At 40.1% G+C, this 25,698-nt stretch overlaps 1 protein-coding gene across 1 annotated transcript in view; it reads right to left on the bottom strand.

Moving 5' to 3' along the window:
* lhfpl2 (LHFPL tetraspan subfamily member 2) overlaps window positions 1-21,390 on the bottom strand; it is a 49,580-nt gene extending 28,190 nt beyond the window's left edge. The window contains exons 1-2 of the mRNA XM_023338691.1: window positions 21,128-21,390; window positions 118-205 (exon numbers count right to left, since the gene is read on the bottom strand). The gene's annotated coding sequence lies outside the window, so the exon portion shown is untranslated. The remainder of the gene's footprint in view (window positions 1-117; window positions 206-21,127) is intronic.
* Between the last annotated feature and the right edge of the window lie 4,308 nt (window positions 21,391-25,698).

The raw sequence follows: 25,698 nt of genomic DNA, 5'->3' as shown, positions 1-25,698 counted from the left end.
GTCTGAAATTGTGCTTTTGTGACAACAGACAAATTTATTTTCAGATTTTTACAAATTCTTACCAGAGATGCCAATTTGCATATAGTGCAAAATGACATTAAAGGGCGAAACACCAACCTCTTGTGTGGAATCTGATCATAAAAGCAGGCAAGTCTCTTCAGTTAAAGCCAGATGATGTAAGTCTCGTCTCTTGGTTCTGCACAACCTGTAGAGAGAAAAGAGCTCTGAGTCCAAACGACAAAACCATACCATCTCCAGAGGCCAACAGTTTAGTCATCGCTGGCTCTCCAGCAGTAACAAGCATCCTTTTCTGATTGCTTATTGGTATTTTCCATCTAAACATGTCACAGGAAAGAAGCTGCACCTGGAGAAACTTAAACTGTTTCACATGTCCATAAAAACGCGAGCAGACGCTGACGTCTGCGACGCTCATTAGGGCAAAGTTGCATAATGTAGAGCGCGACGTAAACGTTTGCGTTGGTTGAGGAAGCGAGGTGTAAAGTTCCTCGCTGATGGCCAATTTTAGATCCATGGAGCAAAAACTTTAAATCTACTAGCTTACCTCATGTAGTTTTAGTTTGATTGTGAACGCATGCTTTGTCCTAAAACCAGACTAGTTGAAACTGTACTGAGACTATGGGCGACGTCCAACAGAAGTAGGCTTGTGGTCACATTTAATTTACAAAATGCTGAGACTGGCCCTTCGGAACAGTTTAAATCAGTTCCCATCAATATCGTCAAACCAATAAAACAAAGTGATTGAATGTAGTTTGAAAGGTCTGCCCTACAGGGATAATGAACCAATAGAAGGTTGTAGCCTGACTTTGTCTTTCCCTTAGTCAGTTTTGAGTAAGTTTCAGCTTTATGCTTCACGAATTTACTGTTTGGACTCAGTTATCGCAGGTCAAATCGTTTCCAGCCACAGCAGGCATCTGTTTTTAAAGAAACAGTCGGTACTACTTTGCAACACGTGATATCAAAAGTTAGCAGCTTATTGATCATTCAGCAGCTTACGACGTGAGCTGGATGAGGGCAAAATAAAACATGATGTTGAAGTTATATGGATTTGGTGTCTTAAGACATAATTCCAAATAAATCTAAAGCTGCTGTGACTTAATGGCATTTTACCAAATTCATCCTGAGGAGCCAACAGTGCTGCTCTGACCCAGTTAGGCTAGCATCTTAATATTAGCTCACCATGCTTCAAGTCAGCCCTGTGAATTTTAGTTGTTTTTTCTTTTCTGAATACTTTTCATTCTATTGATATGTTGAAGCAGATTCTAATAGTTGCAAAAGAAATTAAGCAAAATCCTGAAAGTTGTGTTAGCCTCTCACACAAAAGGCTAGGCTAGCAAACTGTTGTGGAAAATTCAACAGCTTAAAACATGAGCTGGGTAATAAAAGCAAACAAAAACCAAAAGTAAACAGCATATTGCAGTTTCTTTATGTGTTTAGAAACGTGTCTGTTATTAAATTGTTTATCAGGACCCAGCAGGTCTACTCATACTGCCAGGAAATATTAAGGCTGACGTCTTTGTATTCTATCACCATACTTTAAGCTAGCTGATTGAAATGTGCTTTTTATTGTTTATATTTTGCTATGAAGAATTTTGTTTGACTGGAATATTCAAAAAGATGTAAAAGTCGGAAAATTAGAGCAAAAATCAAAAATATTATCACAAAACAGTGCATGTTGGATGGAGAGAAATTGGTTTGTGCTAGCTTAAATATACAATGTAGTTTTACACAAGTTCTACAGAAAGGAATGGTATTTGTGTTATGACTTTGAAGCAAGTGAAATTTATGAAAAATCGTTACAGCTTACAAATTCACTGTAACATATCCATTGTTCTGCATCATGGTGAATGCCAAGTTAGCAGCTTGTTATGGCAGATTTAGCAGCCTTAGGCATGAACTGACAGACAAACTAAACCAAAACCAAGAGTAAGCATTAGTGTACTAGGATTCTCATAAATGGTAAGCCTGTTGTGTGTCAGCTGGATGTGTATAGCTTATCATAGTGTTGCCAAACGAAATATAATTTCTAAGATTTTAAAAAAGGCAAACAAAGTTCAAGGAACCCAAAAAGCACCTAGTAGCAACAAAGTGTATGTCTTAATCATCCTGACAGCTGGGGAATGTTACAAAACAAAAGTGGCTCAGAACTTTGGGGTTTACAAAAAGCCACAAACATGTTTCTGTTGTCACCAGAAGATTCAGGTTACTTTCCCTGCTGCACACAAAATGGCACACAAATGTGAAGCTGCAGTTAATTAACTAATGGCTGATTGTTTCCCTCACATTCTGCGAGGCTTTCTGAAGTCTCCTATTGTCCATCACGAACAAGCACTTAGCCTAGTTAACCCTCAGCTGAAAGAGGTCACTTGAATTTGCTGAAAAATCAACAAATGATATTATTGAAAAATATCTCAAGGGTAATATCTCAATATCAACACTTGGTTGAAAGAAATTTTCAATCAGTCATTGATTCCTATAGCAAAAAACAAAAACACAGCTACATTGTTTAAGCTCAACAGTGTGAAATATATTCGTCTCTCCAGCCATTTAGGATACCTCATTAATCTCTGCTAGGCTTCTGCTTACATCATCTGCAAAAAGCTATGCATGCGAACACACCATAACTCAGCTGCAGCAAGACACGGGGAAACAACTTATTCCCAAGAGGCATGCACACATTTCAGCAGAGCCAAAGCAACAGCTGCTAAATGGTCAGGACAACACGGCAGAGAGGAAGTGTTTTTTTCAATTATTCATGAACCCGCTAACACGTTGAAGAGGTTAAAGAAGAGACTTTGACTGCTACTATGTAAATCTAAATATTTTCAACTGAATATACACAAAAAAAGTGGTGCCAAATAACGTAGCTAACTCAAAACCGTAGCTTAATTTCTTTCTGAAATTTGGACTCAATATTACATCCACTCACCCATTTACTAGATATTGTACAAATGTCACAAAACAGCCAATTTTAAGTTTAACAGATCGGGCAAAACTGGAAAAATTTCAAACTACAAGTCCATTAACAAGTAATTTATTTGTGATGTCATAGCAGAGGTGATATTAGTAAGTAAAAACTATATTTTTTGTCCTACTAAAGCCTCATGTCATTTGCTCCAAATCTAGTTTAAACTCTAATAATGGACATAAAGACACTTTTATCAGATGCACGCCACTTGGTTTGCTTATATACTGCACTACCTTGTTTGGTTTTAGTATTATTAATCCATTGGCATGGCATATCTGCACTGTGTTCAGATATGTGTTGAATTATAAAGTGGAAATGATCCCTTGAGTCTTAGTCAAACACTTTTAAACAGAGGAAATAAGAAGAAAAGGATTTTTTTTCCAGCCACCAACTGCATGCATCGTTTTTAATCTAGCCTGTTGCTAGTATTAACAAACATAATATAACCAAAATCTATCCAATCAGCAATATGAATAAAGGCCCAAACAGTGGAAAAACAATTACCATTTTACCACAAAAACCTTGAAAAATACATTATTTGCACAACAGCTTCCGTCAAAGAACTGTGACATTAATTAGGCCAATAAACGGACGCCAGCAGGGGTTCTTAATCGCCAGTCACGCAATCATAAAACCAACACTGATAGCACGCTGGCTGTGATTTGGTTCATTAGTTGGCCATTTTTCTGTAATTAAGAAAGCAGGCAGAAAGAAAGCAGGCAGAAAGAAAGCACGTTATACCGATCGGCTCCAACAACAGGACACTGCTGCAAAGCCTGAAGGAAAAATAAGATAATTGCTGACTATTTTCTCCCTCTCGCCATGTGCTGTGAGCATAATTTTAATCTCAAGGGAACCTCGGCCACGTAAATCTTTGCTGGTTATATTCCAAATTGCAACAGCTGAGAGGATTTTCTTCCCGAGTGTTACAATCCGACTACTATTTTTGCTCTCTCAAGTGATGCCAGAAAATGCCCCAACATGCATAAAACCCAGCAATGCCTCTCAGTAGGAGCTGTTGGATACAGGCAGTGGAGTTCAGCTGCCGAGCCACTTCCACAGCTGGAGATCGACTCTTATGTGGGGACTGGAGGTATGTTCTCCACAGCCAGGCTCACCACAAAAGGGTCTTTCTTATAGTAGTTAAGGGCTTTGGGAAACGGGGAATTGACTGGAAGGGGTTGCCTTCTTTCAGCGAAGTAGTTCTAGGGAGTGCATTTAATAACAGAGTTACTCCGTTTGCACGATTTGAAAGATTACCAATCGCCATTGGGTTCGCCATATGCTGAAAGTTGTAGGATGATGATATGCTGCTTTATTGCTCTACTAAAACCAATGGCTCATTTGGTATTTTAGATACTACTTTGAATAAACGTTCAAGGCAAAGTAAATGATTCGGACTACTTAATACTTGGAGTCTGTGCCATTTCATTGTACGTTTCTTCAGCCTCTCCAATCGTCCGTGGTTTGATTTATACTTGGAAGTAGACATTTTTGAGTTCCAGGTTATGGTGGAGTTCAAGTAAGCTATCAACACTGCATCTATGTTTGAGCCTCTTATTTTGAAAAGGGAACGGAAGTAAATACTAAGTTGCTTTGTTTTGTTAACAGACTCAGTTGATGAAGACTCTCGGAGTCTTCGAAAGATGGCTTGTTTCAATCTTTACCTCTGGAAGTATTTTTGGATCCTTGGTAGAAAAACTATACATATGCCAATGATTTCTTAGAGCTCTATCAATAACACAACCGGCTAATGGATAAAGTTGGCATCTTTTTCAGTTCTGTCACTGCTTACTCAAAGCGATACGCCACAGGATTTTAAAGAGTCTGAAATCCACTTGATGAACTCTTAATAATGATCTAAAATACTAAAACAATCAAATCTGGACTGACAATTACTGTACATTTCCACAGTATCTCTTATCACCTTTAGGCAAAAAGTGGCGGAACTAAAAATCAAAGGAAACAACTTCTAAAGTTGGAGGTTCTTCAAGTTTAATAATCAATATGTCTCCTGCATGCGTAAAACCACATCAAGGTTCCAGGAGTAAGCCATTATCTGTATTTCCACTGGTGCGTGGCAGCCTTGTTTCTGTCATACTGCAAAACGGGCAGCTGTGGCTACAATGTAGCAGGTTACAACCATCTGTGTTTCTGAAAACACATTCAGAAATTGTGTTTTCTGAATATGAGCAAGGAATGGTTGGATGATATGCAAAGATCTTTGGAGACCTCTGGACAAGATGAAGCCCTGTACGACTGTAGGCTGTTTACCATGCGGTGGCGCCATTCCCAAATACGACTTCTCTGACTTCTCTTTAAAATCAGACGACATGTTTCTATAATATGCCGAAAAACAAAAAAATTTACTTGGCTCATTTTAGGACGTGTGACCTGTTTGTTTTCAGAATTTATTATGAGTATTTCAAGAATTATCTTCTACATTTAGCATTCAGCTACCAGGCTGAATGTTGAATCTCTGCCTCACTATCCGCGTTTCCATTGACCATATAATTATGCAAACTGGAATTATGAAAATAAGTTTGCTTAAAGGAAGCAAGGCAATTTTGAGAAAAAACTTTTTTAAGCCAGAAAAACTGTAATGTAAACACTTTTTTTGCATCAACAACCGGATGTTACTACTGGCGAAAAAGACGAAGAAGACAACAGGAAGTGGCCGGAGGAGGATTTTTAATGACTTATCAGATTAACTTTAACGGCACCAAAACAGTGAATTTACTGTATTTCAGTGTTGTATAAAGTACTGAAATCTCAGAGTCAAGTAAAAGTATAAGTACCTCTCCAAAATATGACTTTGGTAAAAGTCGAAGTCACTGACTGAAATGTTACTTGAGTTAAAGTCTTAAAGTATCTGAAACTTCTTGTACTTAAGTATGAAAATTACTGTAAAAATGGATGTACTCAAGTAATGTAATGAAAAGTACAAGTAAAAAGTAAAACAAAGCAAATGCAGTTTGAATGACTTTTTTTATATTTTGGTAAACTTGTCAAATACACTTAAAATAATGTACCCAACCAAGTGCAGGCAAAATTAAACCTGCTAATAAATTGTTCCAGTTTTAAAGAGTAGCACATGTTAATGGTTTGTGGTTTTGAACTTGCATGCCTTTCCTATATTCGTTAAATTTAGTCTAAATTGCTATTGCTATGGCTTCTGTCCCCCTTGAACAGAGGAGTCTAGGTAGCCTGCTACAGTCAACATTAGGCCTCAGCTAAATACACCACGTGTGGAACTGAAACAATGCCAAACAAAGTTCATTTATGGTCAACGTTTCACAATACAGTAGTGTCTAGTGACCAAGCTATAGTTACTGAAACAGGAGGATTATAACCATTTCATAAGAAGTTACCTCGATGTGTTTCTTCAAGTTGGACGGGGAGTTTTTGTAAGATAGAATTTCCACATCTTCGGGCAGGAATAACATAAACTGCATGCGGTACGACGAATCTTTAACACCCACGAAAGAGTATATTGTGTTTAAATAAGGCCAGGGGCTCTCATCACCAGCTGGTGGTTCCCCTGGAGCCGTGTCCGACATAGTTGCAGTCGTTGTGGTCTCCGTCTCCTCCTCCATGTGGCTGCTGCTGATTGCGAGACTTGCTTTGTGTTTAATGGGAGAAGCGAAACAGGTGTATCCTATTGGAGGTGATGAACAAGCCCAGGCTAGTAGGCTACGGACTTTGTTCGGTAGCCTGCTTGCTACTTGCTAATCAGTAGGTGGGATCAAAACACTTTGTTTCTCTCTCTCTCGCTTTTTTGTAACGAGTAACTAAACCACACATTGAAAATGTATCGGAGTAAAAGTACGCAATTAAGTTCGGAAATATAGTGAAGTAAAAGTGAAAGTCATCAAAAAATGTTATACTCGAGGAAAGTATGAAGTACTCCAAAATATACTTAAGTAAAGTAGTGAAGCATTTTTACTTCGTTACTATACAACACTGCTGTATTTAATGGAAACACTGCAATTGCAAAATTGTGTTTTTTCTTTTTCCGACAACAACAGAATATCAAAAAAAGTTTTGCGCACATTCGCACTGGAAACACAGCCAGTGAAAAATAAACCAAACACCGAATCCCAAACATTAAACTATTCAAATGTTTCCGTAAACAAACAAGAAGGAGCCAAATGTGGACACTGTCTAATTGAAGTCATGGGTTACCGCTGTGTCTAGCAAGGTTGAAAAGAAAACACGTCAAGCTGTTCTCTATTTGTTGATCCCATCCTCTGTTGGCTCGTTGGGTCTGTGGGTTTGTAATAGGAGGCATGTGAGTCTGAGCATGGAGCATTCTCATTAAAATACCCAGCTCAGATGCTTCATCCCTCAGGTCAGAGTACACCGCACACGCAGGTGTCAGGAAGCGGCCACATCGCTTCTCCCAGCACCGATGACTTTACGGGCGCGCAATTAAGACAAATTGCCAAATGAGTCGGTGAGTGATTGGTTAACGAGTGTCGACGATCAGGTGCTCACTGAGGTCTGTGTGAAGCAGGTTTCTGATAGTTTGGGGTTTTTCATTACAGTTTAGTTTGATTTTGTCTGTCTAATCCAGTTAGTTTTAGTTAGTTTTCAGAGTGGGTTTGCTAATGTTCTTTAGTCATTATTAGGTAAATATTGTTTAGCTTTAATTTAGTTTTTATTAGATGTAGTAGTAGCTTTAGTTTTTTTCATACTTTAAGTTAATCTTTAGGTGCAGAATTCAAAAAGGTCAAAGTATTATTGGGTAATGAATGCCATTTTCAAACTATGTATTTAATTATTTAATGTCAGTTCGAAATAAATTAATAAACACGAAAACAAAGGATGCCACATCTATAATTTCAGTATGATTTAGTTAGTTTTATAAGCACATAAGGTGGTTCCATTTAGTTAGTTATCCCCATTAATTACCATTTTTTATTTCTGTCAGTTAATGAAAATGTTTTCTCAATTTTAGGTTTTTTGTTTCATTAGTTTCAGTTCACTATTATAACATTGAACAATTAAATCCGCGCTTTAATTATTACCCAAAGGAAGTCATCTGCTCTTACACAAAACACAACAGATGTTTGTTAGATTTGTGTTACATAAGAGCTCCTATCAGAAGACTGGGACTGATTAGGAACCACAGAGGTCTGTGCAAACTCTACCAAACGGACCGGCTCTGGCCTGAATATTCTCGGCGTGTTCACATTTTCTTGTAATCATAAAGTTGATGCTGTATCAGCACCAGAAAATGGGTTTCCAACCTACAAAGACACAACCAATAGGTCTGAATACCATTCAGTTCAAAACAGCAGTCCTCGTTTGGTCCTTGTGTAAAAAAAAAAAAAAAGGCCTGGAATGTCCCAGCAGTAAAGGTAAAACATAAAAAGGATATATAAAAATCAGTTGCTGTCGAGGGTAATAAGTATTGCCTGGTTCTGCTCAGCTGAGCAGCTGGGTTGCATTATTTTAGGAGCCAACTCTAAGAAAGAGGGGCTTTGAAATCTCTGCCAGTAGCGCTTCAAAGAGAAAAAGGAAAAACTGTTGAGTTTCTGCTGCCACAGGCGGCTTCCGCTTCGGAGTCCGGGGGGCAAAGCTCTGCCCGGTGACGGCGACAGCGAGGCAGAAACAATGCCGGTTTGTGTTCACACCAGGTCTTCAACGATTAGCTTGAATTCAGCAGACTGAGTTTTGAGCCCCTGCACTCAACTGTGAAGGCTGAACACAAAGGACAGTATCAGGTCTGTCAGCTGAGACCTTTATCAGTCCGAAAATAGTGACAAATTGATTTCAGTGTGCAAACTTTATAGCGAATTTAAACATGTACTCCTGAGCTAAAGATGTCCGACTTCTTTCGTAGAATTATCCAGTTTGCTCAGCCAAGTATTTTAGATTCTCAGGCAGAGATGGTCAAAAACAGTCCAGACTCTTGAAATGTTTTAAAACCATATGAAACAGCCATTTAGTTTAACACCAACAGGAAGTAACGAAGCAGATGCTCACGTTAGCATCGTTAGCATATGCTGGTGTCCCTTTTCAACACCAGTATACAGTATGGTGTTGAAGATGAAGGCTCTTCCTACATTTACCATCAAACGTTGAAAATTCGGCCTGCAGTGTTTATGTATTGCTTCTGTCTGCACAACAATCAACTCACCAGCCATTTCCTTCTTTCCTTCAAAATAAACTTCTCAAATAGAGATGCAGCAAATAATCTGTCTTAAAGCGTACGTCTTTACATGCAAGATCTTTAAGTTTACTTCAGACCAACAGAACAGAAGCCAAATTATTCGTCGAACTTCTCTTTGATGAGAAAAAAATCATTTGAATATTGAGATGATATAGAAATATTCCAAGCAGATTTGTAAAATGAGAACACAAATACAACGTTAAAGGAACTGGGATTTTTCCAAGATTCAGATAAAACAAACAAAATTTATGTCTACATTTAAAAGAAATTTAAAAATCATTACTAAGAAAGTGAAGCGATACAGCGTTGAATCAGCTGATGTTTTGTTGTGTCTTTGAAATGTGTAATAGTCTTCTGAGCTGAATAGCTCATTTTCTTTTTACGTGAATAGTGGGCAGATATACGTTTCTTTTTCTTTCTGCTCCTTTTAATTCATGGTACATTGAAATAATTACATTAACTATTTATATTTATTATTGAATGGATTAAATATAAAATAAAATGAAATGAGATGAAAATTCAAATATGACCGTAGATGCTACTTAGCTTCTTAAAGTCAGTCGCCAAGAGATGAAAACCTCTAATTTTTGTCCAAAAACACAATTAGCGTTGGACTGCGTTCTCTCAACTAGCCTCTAATTCCCACCTTCAACAAAGCACTTCTAACACCATCGCACTAGCTAAAGTGTTACAACATCTCTGGGCCTGTAAACTAAAAATACGGGGTGTGTTTTACTCCCCGAGGCGCACAATGATTACACACTTTGCGCTAATGCAACAATTAACCAGACTATCCAATTTCCGTACATGTTTGCGAGTGTGCATGTGTGTGTGTGTGTGCGTGCGCCGATGACAAGCCTACAAGCATTTAAATGTGTCGTGCCCGTAAACCGCACGCAGCACGCAGAGATGACATCACCTCACGGTCCGCAGATTAGCCTGTTAGCTCAACGGGAGACACAATAGACCACTCAGCCAGGCTGGTGTGTGTTTGTCACTTGGAGCAGAAGTGATTGCCTCCAACAGGCTGTACGTGTGTTTAGATGTGGTGAAGTCTCCACTGGGGTCAGTCTCTCACTCACTCTCTCTCTACAGCACAAGACAGGTGTAATGAGCGACCTCTTAATGTGAACCGGAGGGGAAATTCTCCAGATTGGACGCCAGCCAGAGCTATCCCAGACATGATGACGGACATAGCAGGCACCAGGGTGCATACGCGCGCATGGAGTCGTGCATGAAATTATCCCTCACCCACGCAGGGGTGTGTATGTGTGTGTGTGTGAGGTCAGGCTCGTGTTCACCAGATTGTGTAATGTCTGAAAGACAAAGCTTCTTCATCTTTTCCTCCTCCTCTTCTTCCGTCAACCACCTGGAATCTGACTGCCCAGCTAGCTTAAAACCCGTCTTAAAGTGGCTAACCAGAGGCGAGGTTACTTGTTTACGCGACGGGGCTGAACGCTTCCCAGCCCTGGCGTGGCAAGAATGAACGCAATGTTGAGCCGCAGTTAAGATGATGAATAAAACTGTATCAATAAACAGTACCAAGTACCAGTCACTGGTCGATGTTAACGTGTGAAAATTTAAGAATCATCTTTTTCAGAAAATTTCATTTAACCACCAGTTAACTGTTATAATTAATATAATGTTCATTCAGTGCTGTCATTACCTCCTTATAGAAATATCCTTTTGTGTTCAAATGCTGTTTATAGATGACTGAATGACTCAGGAAGTGCTTTTATTTTGAAGAACAAGAAATGTATTTGCATTGAAGTAGGTCACACCAGATAATATCATGTTTGAGTCAACTGAACAAACTGCATTGTGCATTAAATGGTGTTCAGTCATTTATCTTTTTTTCTCTCTGATTCAGATGATTTACTAGGTGAGGAGCAAAAATCTGCTACATAAATATTAATTTGAAACATTTAAGTCAAAATGTGAAACTATGTTATAAATCACAAACTGAAGGAAAAGGGTGATGCTGTTAAATGGGAGTGCATGTTGAATTTCTGAATTGGTATGAGGAAGTGATTTTACTTTGAAGAGCCAAAGGTTAATTTGTAATGATGATATCCTGACAGGGATGAGCAAGGTTAACTTTATTTTACTTTGAAATGATCAAAAGTCCATTGAGATACAGTTCACTTAAGACATATTCATGTGGTCATTATTGAAATGCTACAGCTAGCAAGAAAAGATTATTATGAACCATTATTAGTCCATCTTATTACATAGGGTGCATATAATTTAAGACATAGAAGTCCCAAAACTTGAGTCTAAGTTGAGTACAAGATGAAGTCACATCTAAAGTCTTTGTTGCAACTTAATTGTGACTTGGGTGTAAGTTTAATCCTGGAGTTCTAAACTTAGCCTCAGCATCACTTCCTGGGTCTTTAAGGTGCGAGTGCAAGCTAAGTGTAAAGTCTATCCCTTTGTGAAATCGAGTCATAAGTCGGTTTTTTGAAACTTAAGTCTATTTCTAAGATTCAAATTCTTAACTTTTAATCGATGTCGAGTCGAGAGTCTAGTTAGCCTAAGTCTAAAGTTTTTGTTTTAGTAACTTTGGTGGGGCTCAAATGTTGAGTTTCAGTCCAGTCTCAAGTCTTTTCAAGTAAAAATCCAAGTTAAGTCTTATGTCTTTGTTGCTTAACTGCAAGTCGTGTACAGATTTCAAAACCTCTGGATGAATGCAGATCTTAAAATATTTTTGTTTGTATGCTACTAAAACTAAGTGATTTAAAACCTCTTAGTTGCCCTGAGGACGCCGGTGTCCTTATAGCCCTGTTGACTTGCACATAGCCATTTTCGAGGTTAAACGAAAAAAAGTATTTCATGCATATTCATTCCCTGCCACTAGAGGTCATATGGCAGGGGAAAAAATGACTTTAGATTGTTTTTATTCTACTTTTATTAATTCAGAGTGCAGAACAAAAGGAAATCCTGAGTTGTCAACTTAATCCACACTTTGAATAAAACCATCAGTTTAGCCTGGAAAGCAACAACGGCAAAATAAAACGTTAAAGTTTTTGTCTAAACCCGTTTTAGTGAGAATTATATTTCCAATGAGCAATGAAAGAGAAGTCGACAGATGGACGGATGAATGGGTGAATGAATGGAGGTCAAAGGCAGCTATTAAAAAGTAGCTACCAATCAGAGCGAGCGCTCTGTGGGACAGGCAGCCATGTTGGCAGGGGGAAGTCAGGACCCCATTGAGGGACGCGCTCCCCCTGGGACAAGACTGCATTTCTCTCATTGTGTTGGGTTTTCACATCGTCTGCCTAAATGGATTTTAAACATACGTACTCTAGCTGTTTTTATTTTTATATTTTTTTTCAAATTTTAACACAAATGGAGACTAGCTTAGTGAGATAGCTTATTAAATGGGTCAATTTAGGCAAGTATAGTTACCATCTACGTTATTGCTGGCTAGAAATGAAAATCCTGTTGTTTCAACCATATGCTTAATGCATAAAAAGATGAGTTGTTTTTTTTTAAATAGTATGTGACTAGTCATTTTCTTAAAGCATATTGAGCAGGATTAGGCTGAACCAGTGCCCTGTTTTATAGCCAGACTCTCCTCTGTTAAACCTGGAACTGCTGAGCCAATAAATTGCTAGAGAGAATGTTAATAACCTTTGGCTACCAGATGTAAAAATGAATAATGAAAGGTCTGCCTCTCCAAATTACAGATATTGTTTTTGTGGCGCAACCAACGTTGGACAACGCATCGACACCGACTGCGCAGTCATACGGGACCCGACTGTAGAAACGAGCGAAAAGTAAAGGAATGTTGACCGCGCTGCGTTTGAGCCAAGAGAGGGATTCATTTGAGAAATCCTCACGATAAAAGAGGCAGCTGGACTGCAATGTTGTGATCCAGAAATTCCAACATATTTAGACTTGATTTGAAGAAAGCAAAATACCCAGCTGTTGCTCTTTTTTTTATATATATATATTTTTTCATACTGCTGAATTCGGACAAAACACTATTAGGTTCTGACAAGAACTCAGATCACTTCTTGTGAAATAGGCCAACATTTTCCAGTCAAAAAGATTCAAGGGCCAAAACAAAATATTATTTTAACCAGTCAACAATAAACTAGTCAGATTTGTTGCTGGAAAAGGAGGTGGGAATTATTCTGGATGCGAAACTTTAAAAAGTGTTCTGCAGGTTTGGCGTATTAAAAATAATTTTGATAATTTTCTAGGTATCAATTGGAAAAGAAAGTATAACACCACTTAATCAATTCGAGTGAATAAGATCAGGATCCAGGTCACTCTTTCTTTGAAAATACTTGCTGTATTTAGCCAAATTTATTCAATGAATTCAAAGCAGGTTTGGGTAGAAAAAGCAAATTCTTCGTCTTATAGCCAATATTTTACTTGCTTGTGATAATTAAAAATAGAGAAAGTCTTCGCCAATATCAAATACCTGAACTTTCTCAATTGCCGTGTTTTCATTAAGCGAGTTCAGTTTCGAAATGTCAAATTGCAAAATCATACGGGCAATGAAAACTAGTGCCAAAACATATTTTTCCAAAGAAAATATTTTTTTAAATCAGCGTCTTTCCCTTAAGCAAATTTATTTTCAAAGTGTCAAATTGTTCGACCATATGGTCATTTCGGTGGAGGGAAAAATCTCCCTACTGGTTGAGAAAATGCCGAGTTGTTTGTTTAATTCTAAGCAGCTTAGCATTGAGAATGTTCTCGATGGCCAAAAATCCCCTCGAAACCAGAATTTGTTGTTACTGAAATCTTCTTAAAACAAAACACAACTTATCCCTTCCACCAAAAGGCAGCTAGCCATTGTAGTATTTGTTTGGACGAGCTGGACGTTCGTCATCTCCTTGTAGTGGTTCTTGCGGCGCTCTGCGAACCGGGAGCCAGCCGTGAAGCGAGTCGTGACTACTCTCATCCGTCACACGAACACAATGCCCGGCTTGGTGCTATCTCGTTCCCACAGCTTACAGCCTTTTCCACGACCCGAGCCAAAGCGAACATATGATACGGGCCTTATCGCACATCGCAAACACAGGCTGCCTATTGTGGTCCGGTGGAACCCTTCCATCATTAGCATACAGCTGTGACTCCAGTGACTCCAGGTCCGGCGTGATCAATATTCAAACGTGTCTGTCGCCGCGTTTGCCGGCAAAGACACACAAAAAAAAGGGGGGTGAAGAGAACCGGAGACGTGAGCTCAAACGAACACGCAAACATGTTCAGCTTAACGAGTCTGCAGTCGCTCAGGGACCAGACAGAAAGCTGAGGGGGTGGTGGGGGGGTGCAGCTGCAAAACCAACCGTCTGTCTGCCGTTCATTCCCCAGAGACTGACCCCCGGCTCTCTACAAATGAACAAAAAATAAAAAACCCGCCGCAGATTCCCAGATTCTTTCTCCTCGTTTCACCCCACAGAAGGGTCCAAAAGCCCCTCCCTGGCTTTCTCCCCTTCACGAGTCATTCATGTCTTTGCACCGCTTTCTCTTCAGACAAGTTTCGGGCGAGGCTTTGTTATCGCAGAAGACCCCACCATGCTGGTTTCCCTGTAAACAGAGCTCTGCTTTGCCGCTGGAGGCAGATGTGTATCCCCTCTCCCACTGCCACTCCCTCCCACCCCCTGAGGGGAGACTCATCTCCACAAACCTCAGGGAGTACAGAGGACATGGAAAGTCCAAGGAGAGGGAAAAAAAAGAAAAGAAATGGCTGGGGGTAGTAAAGAATAGCAGAGGGAAGGGTGATTAGCTCCAGTGCTGCCTAATCTAATCAGCGCGCATGACTGGCTCGGAGCGCTGCATTTGAGGGCGGGGATGCATGTAGAGAGCAATAAAGTTCTGTCAGGTTTCAGAGGGTTGGCGGGGCTGGATTGGCTGTTTCGGTGCGTGGAAAGAAACACGAGGGCAGGAGGAGAGGTCACTGCGTGAAAGGATAAGTCAGGTTGATTTCATCGTGACAAATCCCCCCTGATGATATACCCATTGTATCGTGTTAATTTTGCACTCAACTCCAATTTAATTGTCAGCGGGTGGCTCAAAGTAACGTATACAAGGTCGAGGTCTTGACCTCCGCGGAGTTCCCCGCAACATTGTTCCTACGCTGGCTAATTCATATGGAGCCATCGCACACGAATGGAATGATCCGTTTGTGTGCAGAAGTTGTGATTTGGGAGTTGGAATTCCAACTTGGGACTTCGGAAGTTGCTAACCAACCCTTACTTCAAAATCCAATATGGCCGCCACTAGGCCGGTCATGATGACAAAGTTTGCTGGACAATAAATTGCCCCAGAAGTCGTTGTGTTAATATTCTTCTTTCGAAACCATTTTCAGCTAATATAATGGTATGTCAATGGAAGAACACATTCTGAAAGATCAATAAACTTTAAATACTAATGAGCATTTAACCCTGAAACTGAAAGACATTTTTAAAAAATAAATTAACAAAACAACAGAAACGGCAAATAAAATTATTTATAAAGTCAAAATTATCCTAAGAGAGAGAAAAGAGAAAAAAGGAAATAACCTCCTTTTAATTTATTATACGACTGATTTATTGGCCTACCCACCACTGACTATTAAAGAAAAATCATAATATTTAAAATATTTTATTTATAGACATTAATTTAGCACTGACAATTTGTGTTTCATTACAACAGCCTGACACAAAACACTGTGTTAGTACTACTATGGCTGTAATAATACTGGTACAGACATGACCATGTGATTTATTGGTTTCACAGGAATTCATACAAATTTAGACATTCTTTTGGCAAGATTATGATAGTAAAGGTTCCAACAAAAAAAAGAGAGATGTGTATAGAAGAATTTGCAAACGGCGTGCAAGGTTCCAGTTTGACTAGTGAGAGTATTTTGGTTTTTATGCTTTTCTCATGCTAAGAAAATACTAATGGGGGGGAAAAAAGCGACGAAAATTCTCCACTTTTGTATTTTCACAAATAGCAAATGAAAGGTTTTGTTAATGTCAAATTGTGTCCAAACAGAATTTGAATAAATCAGTTTGGAATGATCTAACTCAGGTTTAGAGAACGTGACTAAAATTTAGACTTTGACATCCTCAAATCTCCAGACCAAAAATAAAGCTATAAACCAGCACCTCACCTAAATGTAGACAGGCAGCTCTGACAGCTAGTTTTAGCATCATTAGCTGCTAATGACACTACAGCAGCCACTGGTACAGCTGTGATTGGCTAACTCTTAGCCAATCACAGAGTTGTAATAATACCTAACAATGCTACATTTCTTTTCTGTCATTCTGTCAATTTAAACACGGTGGAAACTCCTTCATTGTTTTTTATACCTGAGTGCTGTTAACTGTCCAACAAGAGGTCTTTAGTCGCCTCTGTTCACGAATCAGGGAAAATAAAATAAAAAAACTTCCTTCTTTACATCAAAATAAGAGTCTAAAGAATTTATAAAAAGGGTGTCAAGTTTAAAACCCTCGCATTCATCAGGGTAGTCACTAACAATTTCTTCTCAAGACGAAATCACCTTTCAACAGAAACTTCATATGGCAGACTTTCATTTTGAGAAGAAATGGCACTTTAATATCCGAATATCTGGTTTTATCTCGAGTGTTTGAGCGAGCAAACCGGCAAACAAACAATTGTTGTTGTCCTTGTATTGCTAACAGAAATTAGCCACGGGGCAAAGCGGCCAACATATGTAAATTGTATTCCACACGCAGTGTGTGACGTCATTCCCAAATCAAAGCTCCGACTGCGGTGGCAACCAATCACAAACGTTTCTATCCCCAGGTGAGGCTCCTAGCTAAACTGTATCCATCTGAGCTTTCGCTGCTGGCTTGTTTAACAACAGCTGTTTGACGTGATGCTATAATCTGAGAAGATAGTTTCAAACTACTCTACGTCAGATCACTCGGCAAAGTTGCTTTTAAGTTTAGCTGAACAAAAACCGTGACGGTTTTAAAGGACGAGAACCAAAAAACTAAATAATGTGTCTCAGATGTCTGAGAGGACAAGTGTCCTTTCTGTGAAGTGATTCCATTAAAAAAACAACTAAGTCTGACACACAGCAGCTTTTAAATGTGGAAAAACTCTCCATAGACCCTTTAAGAGGAAAAAAAAAAAAAGATTGACGTAATGTTACCCAACTCTGGATTAGTAAGAGTTCTCGCATTACGTCACTTTTACAGCCAAATAAACAATCCTACGGGTGACATAAAAGCTGTGTTTTGAAGGTTCCATGAGAAAAGAAAAAACAACAACAAAAAAAAAACTAGCTTCTCTTGCTAATTGTTTTATTGACACAAAAAGCACTTCCAAAGGGTGAGCCAATGACCTGGAGAAGTGCTTATAATAAAATCAGATATGAAAAGAAAAAGCCAACTCTAAGCAGAAGTCTCGTCTCAGCACTTTGAGGACGTGTGATGCAAACGAACGAGCCTTGTCATCAGGTCCATTTCCATGGAAGGATATCCACCGTGGGGCTTTTACTTAGAAAAAAAAAACTGTATTCCAGATGTTTAACTCCAGTTGACTGGAGTCGTTTAGGTTAACCTTTCTGGCGCGGGAGCAGACATTCAATTAGTGGATTTCACACTTTGGTCATGGAGACACTGTGGTCTCGGTTTTGGTTTCACTCAGCCGCCGGTTGGGTCCCAGGTCTAATTTCCGTCTGTAAACCCGCCTGACAAAATTTGCTCTCGTGCCTGGATAGGTGCGCGGGTATTAGGGAGTCAAAGAAGTGCTTGATATTTAGCTGAAATCATTCACTAAAAATAGTCTCCCGTCCCGGAATCGTGCACTGACCAGCCCCCATAAAGCGTAACCAAGATCCTGGACTCGTGACAAAAGCTTTCCCTTAAAACTGGAAGAGGCACAAAGAAGCAGACGATGCGGTTTGTTTGAACAGGATCGCAGTTAAAAATCTTTGTTTCATGGTTTTGTTTTTGCTTCTTTTTTTGTAAAGTGCAGTCAAAGCAACGCTGACTGGATCATCGGCACCAAGCAAAGGAGGAGGCTGGTAATCCTTTTTCCTTGCTTTGAAGAAGAAGAAGATAAAATGTGCTTTTCCGACGCATCTGCAGCTCCAGGCTGCTGCTGGAGAGACAGAAATGTGTGTCTTTGTGCTTTTCTTGCGGGCTAGGTGGAGGAGAGCGGCACTCAGCAGAGCCGCAGCGAAGAAACGCTTTGGGATTTTTAGCGGGCCAAACACGGAGCCTTGGGGAACCACGTGAAAGGAGAAGAGGATAAAATGGATTCTACCAATTGGATCTGCGTGTCTAGGCTGCTGCTTGAAAGACAGAAATGCGTGTGTTTATCCTTTTTTTCCTGTGGGTTAAGTGAAGAGAAGCTTTGGGATTTTTAATGGGCCAAACACAGAGCCTTGAGGAACAACAGGCGATCTCAAATTTCTCCCGGCTGCTGACCGCGCTATCTTTAACTCAGATTTTAATCAGGGCTCGACTGCTTTCCTTTAAGTAAAAAAATCACAAATAGGTTGTAGCTAATTGCCGTTACAAGCGCGAGACCACACTTTTACTGCTGCAGCGCTATAATTTCACAGCTGTAAACGTGACAACAACAAAACAATTAAGCACGCTTAAAAAAAAACAAGAAGGGACATTAGCAGGAGAGCAAAGAGACGAGAAACGCGTCCAAGAATTAGCTGCAGTGTTGAGCGTCGTTCAATGCACAGCTCGCCCTGAACAGACCTTTTCTTTTTCACACACAAACACTGGTTTGCAACCGGTAATGAAACTCAACGCTACAACCAGACAAAGATCTGGGTCGCATCTTGTCAAGAGCGCAGACTTTCTCCTGAAGCCAGAACAGAGCAGCAACCTTAAACCACTCATATGCCTTCTGACACATGCAGGTGTTTGGGGATAATGACGCTTTTCCTGGAAGGGATCACTTAAAAAAAAAGACAAAAAGATTTGCTCGTTTTATAGCTTAAGCCATAGCTGGTAAATTAGTAGCTTTCCGTTGGCTTATTGGGGGTTTCGTCTAATGAGGCAACCTGAGAAAGTACAAAAAGCTGTTTGCAAAAGAGGATTTTCATTTACCGAGAGAAGAGCGTCATTGTGCTGTGTGAAAAAAAAAGAAACTGCCCCGTAAACTTAATAACTAGTTGTACTATACTCTCAACATCAACGGCTCGTTCAAGGTCATGCCACTGCATCTCCATTAGATTTATGTCCAGACCTCAACTTGGCCACTCCACCTTCCTTTTTTTTTTCTTCCTTTTGCCATTTAGATGCGGTGTTCTTTGGATCATTGTCCTATTTCACAACCCATGTTTTCTCCTGCTTAAGGTCAGAAACCTCATATTTTTTTGGAGCGTCCTGGTAGAGAGCAGAATTTGTGGTTCTATCAGCTGTTGCAAGTTGATCGCAACCCCAGACAATCACATTGCCACCGCCATGTCTGATTGTTGACGTGATGTTCGCTTCTTGCCGGATGTCTTATCCGTCCACAGAGTAGTCTCCCAAAAAAAGTCTCTGAGATCGTGATCCTGTTCGGGAAACGTGAGACAAGTCTTTGTGGTCTTTGGGGTCAGTGGCAGTTTTCACCTTGCAACTTTTCAGTGGGTGACATTTTTGCCCAGTCTCCTTTTTCTGTTTTGTTGTTGTTGTTAAATTGTGACAGGGAGCAGCTGATTAGCATCTCAAAAGCTCACATGATACCTAAACTTCGACCCCAAATTCCAGAGGCTTTGAAAGACAAGGTTCCCGGACAGAGAGCAGGACCAATAAGCAGAGAGAGAAGGAGGAAGTTCAATTCGTTTCTCCAATCGAACAAAGGGTCGTAACCCCAACTTCAATGCCTCTCTGCCTGGATTTCTGACCATACGGCCAGACAGAGATCCTGTTAGCAGTGCTAACAGGACGTATTACTACGGGATATTGTCTCTGCTACCTGGATACTGAGCTATTAGCATGTCGTAGCAGTCATGAGATTGTCATACAGTAACAATCTTCAGTCAGAAGCTCCCTCAGGTTCATAGCAAGACTTACTGCTACAGGAGCTCCTCGCTACCTACATCAACACCATCCACAACAACTCTTTGAAGACACATGGACCAGATTTGAGTTACGACAACATTTAATTTCCCATTGGGATAAATCAGGTATTCTTGAAATGAATTGACTGACCTTAACTGAGAGAAGGGAGGTCCAGTCTCTCTAATCTAGGGGTCTCTAATCAGGTCTGGGTGTGGCTACGTAAATTAAACTCCAAAACTCGTTTCAGCTTCATAAGTGAAATAATCATTTGAACATTGCATCTGGAATATACTCTGCATGTCTTTGTATAATATTAAAATTAGCTTGATATCTGAAGTATTTAATGTGACACACAAAAAAAGCAAAAACAGACTAAATCTGAGGACGTTTTTGTAACAATGATATTTGATTGTGTTGGAAAGAATTCAATTGATTTAAGTTGACTTTGAACTAAATCATATATAAATAATATACACATCTAGACTTGATATATTTTCCCCCAAAAAATTTGTTTTTTGCATTTAAAATACGTATTTTTTTACTTTTGTTCAAAGAGTACGTCTTTTTTATTTTTTATTTTTATATCTACCTGTTTTACTTCATGACAGCCCACACGGGAAAATAATACGAGTCGGCAAATATAAAGATTCCCCACTTCTGATTATCGGAATGGTTTCCAATCGTCCTGATTCGTATCGTTTCCGTTCAACCCTGAAGCGTTTCTGACGGATCCGTAAGTTTAGCCTTTGTATTGTTTGGCACCGCATCAGTTCTCTCGGCTTTCCTGCCACGCGTTTCCCTTCAAAATCACGCAGTGGAGACACTGAGGCAAAAAAAAAAAAAAAAGGACCACATCTACTCCGATTGAAAGCTACAGGGGTTTTTAAAAAACAAACACAAAACAGGGAAGGTCTATATTGTTGCCACAGACGGAAAGTTAAAGAAGAAGTTTGGAAACATTTCCCTTCAGACTCGCGTACTTACGTGGAACAGTGAGGAACGAAACGCCCTCTGATCCCCACGAAGACTCAAAAGTTCTTCTCCTCTTTCTCTGAATTAAAAGTGTCGGGTTCGACGACCGGGTCTTGGTTATATGCCGTGACTTTTCTCGTCGTCAGGCTGTCTTCATCCTCCTCCACGTTTCGTCCGCGGCTCGCGGAAGAATGAATGGCTCCGTCCTGCCAGACTCTGCTGCTGCTCCTGCTGCTGCTGCTGCTGCTGCTGGCTGGGATGGGAGTGACTGACTGGGTGACCCGGTAGATCCCTCCCCCCATCCACCAAACCTCTGGATCCGGATCCCTCGTCAATAGACGATCTATTTAATGTCGCTGCGAGGCGCCGAGCTCTGATTGGATCACCAGAAAGTGTTTGTGTTCTTTCAGATGAACAGGATTTAGTTTAGTCACTTGTGAAAATGGATGAATGATAGTAGAACGAAATGTTGCTAAAAAAAAAAAGCAGAGTTGTGTACTAACTGTTAGTTACTTGAGTTACATTTTTTTGGAAAAAATAAAAAATACTTTTTACAATGTTCTAATTTTTTTTTACTTTTACTCGAGTACGTTTATTATGGAGTATCGTTACTCTGAACTGAGTGCCCAAAGTGTGGCGCGGGGGCCGTTTGTGGCCCTTGAAATGATTTTGTTTGGCCCCTGACCACAAGTCAGGATTGGTTTAAAAAAAAAAAAAGGTCAACAAAATAATAATACTAATTTATTTAATGATTTGGAAATTATTTTAATAAGGCAACAGTCTGAAGGCCTTTGTTCTGTTTTGGTTCTGTAACAATACACAGATTTTATAAAAGTTTTGTTTATTGTTGAGCAGGTAAAACTGATAATAAAAAATAAATAAATACAAGAAATAGTCCAGTACACTCGTTTTTGCACTTTTTAATTTCTTTTGGGGTTTTTTTGGTTACATTTTAGCATTAGATATCCCGCTGTGGTAAAAGATGACCAATGTAAAGACTGCCGGAGCCATTTTTCATTAAGAAATTAGTTTTCCTTTAATGAAAGATATAATGAATTGGAGAATATCAGCAGCGTTTGCGCCAGAATAGTCAGATAACAGTTTGTTATAGTTTGTTAAATGGTTTCATTTAAGCCCACAGTGACTCTCTTTAGTGTAAATTTAGCAAGAGGAAAACAAATTGTGAGATTTTTACGTGCATTTTGGGTTTATACATGTCAACTCAGAGTTCACCTTAAAGTGTAATTCGATAACCGAGTCCATAATCAAATTACTGCTTATTTTTCAACTCACTTTGCTGTTGTTATTTTTTTAAACATTTGTTCAAAAAAGGTCACTCATCACCAGATTTAGTTTGGATGTAAGATGAGAAAGCTTTCATGCTAAATCTGTCTTTTAAGCTCCTTCCTATTGGGAAGCTAACAGCTGAGGAAAAAGCCGGCGGCGGCGTCCAGGGCAGATTGTTCACATGCTGAAGGCTCCTTCGGTTGACGTCCAACACGTCTGCCAAACTTCGCTTTGTTTCCTCGAGTGTTTATTGGCTCCACCGTCTTCCATCCTCTACTTTGGCCTAATTCAATAGAATTATGTGGCGGGAAAATTGGAGGTAGGCACCGGCCCCGCGTAATGAGAATGGTGCGAAGCAACAACTTTTGTGCTTCCAGCTACCGTTTACACGGCCGTGAAGGAGAGCGAGCCGACTATTTTGAGAGTGTTGAGACTGGGAGGGGAGCAACTGGTGCCAGTCCTCCCAGTGCCCTCTTATTCCTGCTTGTCGGTCAGTGGGGTTTGAATGCTGTGTAAACACAAGGGAAGTCTCATGACTCGATCGGGGAGTTTCTGCATAAACAAATGTTGGTATTGTCAGGAACAACAGCCTTGATGTTATCAGAAGTTCCTGGGATCATTGTTACTCCGACTGACCTTCGGCTTGGCAGTCTGAGCAGAACAACAAGGGTCTCCAGTGAAAGTACTTCGGCTCACACCGATGATGAATCAGTCGCCTGTCTGAGATCAGGAGTGGACTTTGAATCTCTGGGCTGCAGGGATTTACCCAGAATGCCGAGGAAAATATCTCCAGATCCTGAAGCTGTTGTATGTCATTTTTGTTAAAAAAAAAGAAAAAAGTTTTACATATTTGTTGAAACCGTCACCATGTTGTGACAGTGTAATACGAGACAGATAATCTGTGGAAATTGTTCTTTTAATCTTGTCTGGCTTCTCCCATTGCTAACTAGAAACAACCAATCAGAGGCCAGAGGCGGGTCTTAGCACAGTCAATCGTGCAGTGCGTGCGCTGCTAAATTTGGTCAGTTTTGACTTAATTACTGCTGTGAGGATGTCTTTTGGGTTCTTTTTTCTTTAGCAAATTGCCTTTTGTTAAGTCTGTATACTCCGGTTAATTATTAAAATAGTCAGTTATTTCAATAATGGATGGATTAATCACAATTAATTGCGATTAATCGTCTCTGCCCTACTTTAGTTTCTTGACACTGACTACTAATTCGCATCTCTCCTGAAATCCCAACACCACATGTGAAACAGGGTAAGTTCTGGACTTTGACTAGGACGGTGCAACTCATTTAATTTTTTCTTTCATGTCGATAAAGAAAAAGACACAAACCTTAAAAGGTTTGTCAAAAGAAAGTCCCTTCTTTCAAAACTAGAGCACTGGTTTAGGAAAACCATGTCTTTTTAAAATTTGCGAGTTAGAAAAAAACAAAAAACATAGTATGTGGAGGAGGAGTAATGATTTGGAAAAGCTGCCGAGATGTTTTTGTTAAACAAATAACACGGTTTTAATTACACATCACCTGTTTTTGCTCATCTGGTATCTGCATTTGCCACATATGCCTGGTGATGAACAGACGGGTCATTTTATACATCCTCACAGGAGACACCTTAAAAAAAAAAACAAAGCTTCGGTCTGAAGAACTGCCTCCTTCGCCTTTCATCGTCTGCCGTTTTGCGGCGGCTCCTGAACCTTTCCGGCTCTTTCTCTCTGGTGGTCCGCAATCGTTGTAAAAGAGCCGTCAAGGACTTCCGTCTGTACGAGGTGCGATGAGCAGTCGGATCTCCTTCCTTCAAGGCCGGAGGTTCGACACATTCCTGACTGGTCGGTCGGCCTGATTTGAATCCGTTTTCACAGGCAGGCGGCGCAGACAGACGCCATCTTGTTTGCAATTCCAGGCCCTCTTCACCGCGGACCGAGGCCTTCGCTCCCTCCTTGCGGACATACCAGAAGGGGCTTCAAGGATGGCAGCCGCTTGTCCGTCTTTCATATGCCGTTCTTAAAATATAATCGCTGCTACTCTGTAGCAACTTTTACAGATTTCAGCTGTTTTCAGATCTAAAACAGATCAGACAAAAAATAACCTAAGACACAAAAAGTAGTTTTAAACGATGGCATTTCTTAATAAAAAAACTATCCAAATAAATCTAGTTTTATGTGAAAAAGCAAGATCGTTAACTTCAATCATCCAAATTTTTTGGCCCGGTAAAAACCAGTCACTTCTTCCACGGTTTGCTTCGTACAGAGGGTCTGGACTCTTAGCTATTGAGAAACGATTGCTTGTTTTTACAGCATTTTACCAAATTGCTGTAATAACAGTTGCTACTAAAGAAGCTACCAGCAGGGGGCGCTCGAGGATCAGAACTTGTACAAAAAGAGACAGAATAAGTCCTGAAATAAACGGCCAGGTGACGCTATCATAACAGCACTTTTGGATGTTTCTCAGAAGAATAAGAATATAACGTCTGGCCATGACACAAGTATGCTGGAGGGTCTTAGCGCTGTCAATCACTCTTGTGTTCACCCCTCCCCTTGCTCGCTCTTTGCTAAGCTAAAGCCAAAGTTAGCATGGCGACCGATGATGGCGGATGAACGGTTTCCCTGTAAGAGGTGAGTTATTTTTCCACCATAACCAAACTGTGGAGCATACAAGAGAGTGATTGACAGCGCTAAGACCCTCCTCCTGGCTCTGATTGGTTGTTTTTGACCAGGAGCGGTACATTTTTGTAGACTGTAATTGTACCACTTGTAGAAGGTAGAGGAGATAGATTTTTTTCCACAGACAAAACGTCTCCTGCCATACTATCACGATGTGGTGATAGTTTTAACAGACTTGGAAAAAAAACATTTTTGTAAAAGTTACACACTGCAGCTTTAATGGCAGTAAAAACAAGTTAATTGATCACATGAAATTTACCCTTAAGTCTGCATAGGTGTCTTTCCCAACGACCTCTTGGCCCAGCTTGGGGGCGACTTTAGAGGCACGGAAACGCGGCGCTGACTCAGCCTGAGAGTCACCGGGCCGCATCAAGTGTGAAAACAGCTTAGAGAAGTAAAGAGATGAGCTGTGATACCATCATCATAATAACACAGGCAGGAACGGCGTAGCTCGGCGAGGAGGGCCGGCTCGCCACGGATGGGAGTATTAGAAGCGCCAAAAAAAAAAAAAAAAAAAAAAGCGGTCTGCAGACGAGCTGAGAAAGTGTCAGGCTCTGGTTTTACATGGACGGCAACGTCTAATTAAATGAAATATTTCCCCTTCCTGAAATTCAGACTTTTGATTGTAGAGTAA

This window comes from Xiphophorus maculatus, chromosome 8, assembly GCF_002775205.1.
Source record: "Xiphophorus maculatus strain JP 163 A chromosome 8, X_maculatus-5.0-male, whole genome shotgun sequence".
Classification (NCBI taxonomy): Eukaryota; Metazoa; Chordata; class Actinopteri; order Cyprinodontiformes; family Poeciliidae; genus Xiphophorus; species Xiphophorus maculatus.
Note: the sequence above shows the minus strand (reverse complement) of the source record. Positions and strands in the feature narration are given on the sequence as shown.